We start from the raw sequence: 6,765 nt of genomic DNA on the forward strand, positions 1-6,765 counted from the left end.
CGTTAGATATAAAGCGCCATTGGACAAAACTCTGGTTACAACAAATGGCCCTTGCCAGTTTGGGGCGAACTTTCCTTTTGCCTCAGCCCAATGAGGTAGGATACGTCTCAGCACCAGCTGCCCTACTTCGAACTTCCGCGGACGCACCTTCTTGTTATACGCTCTTGCCATTCTCTGTTGGTATAATTGACCGTGACACACTGCTGCCAATCTCTTCTCATCAATCAAACTTAGTTGTTCCAGGCGGGCTTTAACCCATTCATCATCATCAATCTCTGCCTCAGCGATGATCCGGAGGGACGGGATTTCAACTTCTGCGGGTATTACTGCTTCGGTTCCATACACCAAGGAATAGGGAGTCGCTCCTACTGAAGTACGGACAGTAGTGCGATAGCCTAACAAGGCAAAAGGTAGTTTTTCATGTCATTGCCTTGACCCTTCGACCATTTTCCGAAGTATTTTCTTGATATTCTTGTTAGCTGCTTCGACCGCCCCATTTGCTTTAGGGCGATATGGGGTAGAGTTGCGGTGCATGATCTTAAACTGCTGACATGTCTCGGCCATCAAATGACTATTGAGATTGGCACCATTATCCGTGATGATCACCTTCGGGATCCCAAACCGGCATATGATATTTGAATGCACGAAATCGACAACTGCCTTCTTAGTCACAGACTTGAAGGTTTTTGCTTCCACCCATTTAGTGGAATAATCAATAGCTACCAAAATGAATCTATGTCCATTTGGTGTTGCTGGCTCAATCGGTCCAATAACGTCCATTCCCCAGGCAACGAAGGGTCATGGTGCCGACATTGTATGCAATTCAGAGGGCGGAGAATGAATCAAATCTCCATGAATCTGACATTGATGACATTTGCGCACGAAACTGATGCAATCCCGTTCCATAGTAAGCCAATAATACCCTGCTCGGAGGATCTTCTTTGCCAATATATATCCATTCATATGAGGTCCGCAAACTCCCGCATGTACCTCAGCCATGATAACTGTAGCCTGTCTGGCGTCTATGCATCTCAATAACCCAAGATCTGGAGTTCTTTTGTACAACACTCCTCCACTGAAGAAAAATCCGCTTGCCAAGCGTCGAATTGCTCTCTTTTGATCCCTTGTAGCCTGTGTCGGGTATACTCCCATCCGGAGATATTCTTTTATGTCGTGGAACCATGGCTCACCATCAAATTCTTCCTCCACCACATTACAATAGGCATGCTGATCTCGAACCTGAATATGTAACGGATCCACGTAAGCCTTGTCCGGATGATGCAACATTGATGCCAAGGTGGCCAAAGCGTCAGCAACCTTATTGTGCATCCTTGGAATGTGTTTGAAACCTATTGACTGAAACCGTTGACAAAGTTCATGCAAGCACTGCCGGTATGGTATGAGCTTCAAGTCCCGTGTTTCCCACTCTCCCTGAATCTGGTGTACAAGAAGATCCGAGTCACCCATGACCAAGATTTCCTGGACACCCATGTCTATAGCTAGTCTCAGTCCCAGGATACAGGCTTCGTACTCAGCCATGTTGTTGGTGCAATAGAAACGAAGTTGAGCAGTGACAGGGTGGTGTTGCCCTTTCTCAGAAATCAGTACTGCTCCTATTCCGACACCCTTGGCATTGGCAGCTCCATCAAAGAACAGTTTCCATCCAGGCTTCTCGACCTGTTCTAATTCTTCAACATGCATTACCTCCTCGTCCGGGAAGTATGTTTTCAAAGGCTCATATTCGTCATCAACGGGATTCTCAGCTAGATGATCGGCCAGTGCTTGTGCTTTCATGGCGGTCCGAGTCACGTAGACAATATCAAACTCCGTAAGCAGGATTTGCCATTTCGCCAGCCTCCCTGTGGGCATGGGCTTTTGAAAAATATATTTCAATGGGTCCAACCGAGAGATGAGATAGGTAGTATATGCTGACAAGTAATGTTTCAACTTTTGCGCTACCCAGGTTAAAGCACAACACGTCTTCTCGAGTTGAGTGTATTTTACCTCATATGATGTGAACTTCTTGCTGAGGTAGTAAATCGCCTGCTCTTTCCTTCCTGTGATGTCATGCTGCCCCAGCACACAACCAAACGAATTGTCTAACACAGTCAGGTAAAGGATCAAGGGCCTTCCTGGCTCTGGCGGGACCAACACTGGTGGACTAGCCAAATACTTCTTGATCTTATCAAATGCCGCTTGACATTCGTCCGTCCATCTGACCGCAACATCTTTCTTTAGCAGCTTAAAAATGGGTTCACAAGTAGTTGTAAGCTGGGCAATGAACCTGCTGATGTAATTCAACCTGCCAAGCAAACTCATCACATCTTTCTTGTTCCTTGGCGGTGGTAGCCCTTGGATGGCTTTGATCTTAGACGGGTCTAATTCGATACCGCGCCGACTTACCACGAATCCCAATAACTTCCCTGATGGAACTCCAAATGCACATTTTGCTGGATTAAGCTTGAGGTTGTACCTGCGGAGTCTCTGGAAGAATTTCCTCAAATCCCTAACATGATCACATTGTTTCCTCGACTTTATGATCACGTCATCCACATAGACCTCGATCTCCTGATGTATCATGTCATGGAACATGGTAGTCATTGCCCTCATATACGTTGCCCTTGCGTTCTTCAACCCAAATGGCATGACCCTGTAACAGTACGTCCCCCAAGGTGTGATGAACGCTGTCTTTTCCGCATCCTCCTCATCCATCAAAATCTGGTGATAGCCCGCGTAACAATCCACAAAGGAAGCAATCTCATGTTTGGCACAATTGTCAATCAATATATGGATGTTTGGAAGTGGGAAGTTGTCCTTCGGGCTCGCCTTATTGAGATCACGGTAATCAACACATACTCTGGTCTTCCCATCCTTCTTTGGTACAGGTACCACATTAGCTAACCAGGTAGGATATCGAGTAACTCGTATGACCTTCGCCTCAAGCTGCTTGGTAACCTCTTCTTTGATTTTCACACTGATATCTGTTTTAAATTTCCTCAACTTCTGCTTGACAGGCGAGCATTCCAAATAAACGGGCAATTTGTGGACCACCAAATCGGTAATTAAACCTGGCATGTCATCATATGACCATGCGAAAACATCTTTGTATTCAAGCAACAATTTAATTATCTCCTCCCTGAGCGGGGCTTCCAAATGGACACTTATTTTTGTTTCCCGAACATTCTCCCGATCCCCTAGATTGATTGCCTCTGTGTCATTCAAGTTAGGCTTGGGTTTTTCCTCAAATTGATTTAACTCTTTACTGATTTCTTCCAAAGCCTCCTCGTCATCGTATTCCCTCTCGCCATCACACTCAATTTCCTGTATTACTATTTCACATTGATTATCAAGACTAGGCCGGAGACTCCTCATGCATGACACATCATTGAAACCAGTATAAAAGGGACTGTACAAGAGAGAAAAGAAAACAAAATAAAGACTATCAGGAAAGAAGAGAAGAGGAAATTGCATTTCATTAGAATTGTAAGATAACAAGGTTTAACTCATCCAAATGGACGGAACATAGAAATCTGAATTACAACCCTGGAAATAATCCAGATTTAGTACTCAAAGAAAAATCAAAAACTAACTACCACGACTCCTTCCGAATTGGAAGAGGAGTAGCTTCCCAGTTATTGAGCTTAGCCTGAGATCCCACGAACTGCACATCGACCTTACTCGGGCCTTCGCTGGGTTCCACCATATCCACTTCATCGAACACCCTTTCGAACCTTGCGATCATCTCCTTGTCAGGTTCTATCACCGCAGAATTTGGTATTGCTGTTGCTGGGCGTCGTTTAGTACCAGGCCGGACGAAGGAACGGGAAAGGCGAGGAATAGGTTTTGGAAGGGTCCACACTCTCTTCTTCTTCTTTCTGGCTCTCCTTATGTCAGCAAAAGTGGGTTTGAAACCTAGCCCAAAAGTGTCTGGATTTCCGGGGAGAGACACTGGCTGTATGATTCCTTGCAGTGAAGCACCTAACCCTTTTCCTGGCAAGAATCCATTCCTTATCATCTCTGAGGCTACCATAACAGATGCGGTAGCTATCTTGGGCGTAGGAACACACTCTCCTTCCGGGATTTTATCAACCGGCACTGTGTCCATGACTTGGTACACCCACAGACCTTTGTCATTTTCAACTTCCTCAAAGGATGTAATAGCATTACAAGAATTGTCCTCTCCATGAACCACGATCTCCTGCCGATCCCATTCAAACTTGACCATTTGATGCAAAGTAGACGGTACTGCCTTTGCGGCATGAATCCAGGGCCGTCCCAATAAAAGATTGTAGGAAACACTGACATCGAGCACTTGAAACTCCATAGTGAATTCCACAGGTCCTATTGTTAGCTCCAACACAATATCTCCCACTGTGTCTTTCCCTCCGCCGTCAAACCCCCGTACACAGATGCTATTTTTATGAATTCTTTCCCTGTCAACTTGCAACTTCTCTAGAGTGGAAAGAGGGCAAATGTTGGCACTAGACCCATTATCAATTAACACCCGAGTCACCACGGAATCTTCACACTTTACTGTGAGGTAAAGGGCTCTATTATGTTCAGTCCCTTCCAATGGTAACTCATCATCACAAAATGTTACCCTATTCACCTCAAAAATCTTGTTTGCAATCTTCTCAAGATGATTCACAGTAATTTTATCTGGCACATGAGCTTCGTTTAGAATCTTCATCAACGCCCGGCGGTGTTCATCCGAATGGATCAATAACGACAATAACGAGATCTGTGCCGGGGTTTTCCTCAATTGTTCCACAATCGAATAGTCTTGGGCCTTCATCTTTTTCAGGAACTCTTTAGCTTCTTCTTCAGTAACAGCCTTCTTTGTCGGTGTCGGATTGTCTTTAGCTGCTTTAACCTTTCTCAACTCTTCAGGGGCAAAGCACCTCCCTGATCTAGTCAACCCATGAGTCTCGCACACTTCTTCTTTAATTTCCTTTCCTTGGTACATCACAGTTACCCTGTCATAATTCCACGGGACAGCTTTCTCGCTAACCACGGGCAATTAGGTCACCGGTTTAATGATAACTGGCTCTGCTCGAACGCCTTTTACAACCAACACAGGCTCGACAGCTGCTCCTGGTATTGTCACCTTAACAGGCCCTGGTTTTATTATCCTCACTGGTTCACTGACTGTCTGGCCCATTGTGACCAAGGCTTTCTTATCAACCAATTCCTCATTTGCTTTATTTTCACTTGCTTTAATCATCATCACAGTTTGCGACGGCTTCTTGTCTTCTCCCTTCTGCACTATCTCGATCATGTGAGCCTCATGATGAATTGGTAGCGGATTCTGCGTGATATTGGGAGTCTCCGGAGCTTGCACCTCAATTCTCCGTGTATCAATCAGTTCCTGAATGGCAGTTTTCAAATGCCAACAGTTCTCTGTATCATGTCCAGGCGCTCCTGAGCAGTACTCACAATTCACTGAATGGTCCAGGTTCCTTGGGGGAGGGTTTGGTAATTTGGGTTCGATTGGGTTCAACATACCCAACTGCCTCAGTCTGTGGTACAGGCTCATATAAGATTCTCCCAAGGGAGTAAAAGTCTTCTTCTTCTGCGACCTATCATTCTTATATGCAGGATTGGGTTGGAAACTGGTTCCAGCGGCATTTCGGTTGGTTCTTGGGGGTGGGTAAGTGTTTTGGGGAGTGGGTGCACGCCATTGGGCACGAGTAGGAGGTTGCGGGTATGTCTGGGCATGATGGACAGAGAAATGGGGAGTAGGAGGTTGGTAGTAATGCTGTGGTGGGCCATATGAGGTATGCGGGTAAGCTTGGGGGTGAGGGCGAGGTTGGTGATAATATGGTGACGGACCCCTGGACCAGACCCTTGATTTCACTACTGCCACTTCTTCTTTCTTCTTCTTTCCCAATACTCCTCCGGTGCCGCTTTGGATGGCCTGCATGGTTGCTTTGAGCGCTGAGTAGCTCATAATTTTGTTAGACTTGAGACCCTCTTCTACCATACTTCCCATCTTTACGACTTCGTTGAAAGTTTTCCCCACAGCGGACACCAGATGGCCATAGTAGGTTGGCTCTAAAGCCTGAAGGAAATAATCAACCATCTCATTCTCTTTCATCGGAGGATCAACTCTCGCTGCCTGCTCTCTCCAACGGAAACCGTACTCTCTAAAGCTTTCTCCGGGCTTCTTCTCGATTTTGGTCAGCGACAGACGGTCCGGGACAATTTCGAGATTGTATTGAAAATGACATGCAAAAGCTTGAGCCAGGTCATCCCAGGTGTACCAACGAGCATGATCTTGTCTTGTGTACCACTCCAACGCTGCTCCACTTAAGCTTTGACTAAAGTAGGCCATTAATAGCTCATCTTTTCCCCCGGCCCCCCTCATCTTGCTGCAGAAACCTCTCAAATGGGCTACGGGATCGCCATGTCCATCGTATAGATCAAACTTTGGTAACTTAAATCCTGGCGGCAATTGAACATCGGGAAACAAACACAAGTCTTTGTAGGCCACACTTACTTGGCCGCCCAGTCCCTGCATGTTTCGGAATGACTGTTCAAGGCTCTTGACCTTTCGGATCATTTCATCCTGTTCGGGATTTTTGGTGGGTTTTTCCTCCTCAGCTGAGAGATCAAGGCGAGGAGTGTAAGGGTATGGTTCTAGTGGTTTGAAAGTGGGCTCAGGCGGGTAGTATTGGTTGTCATGAGTTTGGAACATGGGCTCGCTGGACGACCTGTGTAGTGTGGCAGGTGGGGGAGCCACAAATATTGGAGTGGTTGGTGGTG

The sequence above is a fragment of the Nicotiana attenuata genome, chromosome 3, assembly GCF_001879085.1.
Source record: "Nicotiana attenuata strain UT chromosome 3, NIATTr2, whole genome shotgun sequence".
In the NCBI taxonomy this organism is placed as follows: Eukaryota; Viridiplantae; Streptophyta; class Magnoliopsida; order Solanales; family Solanaceae; genus Nicotiana; species Nicotiana attenuata.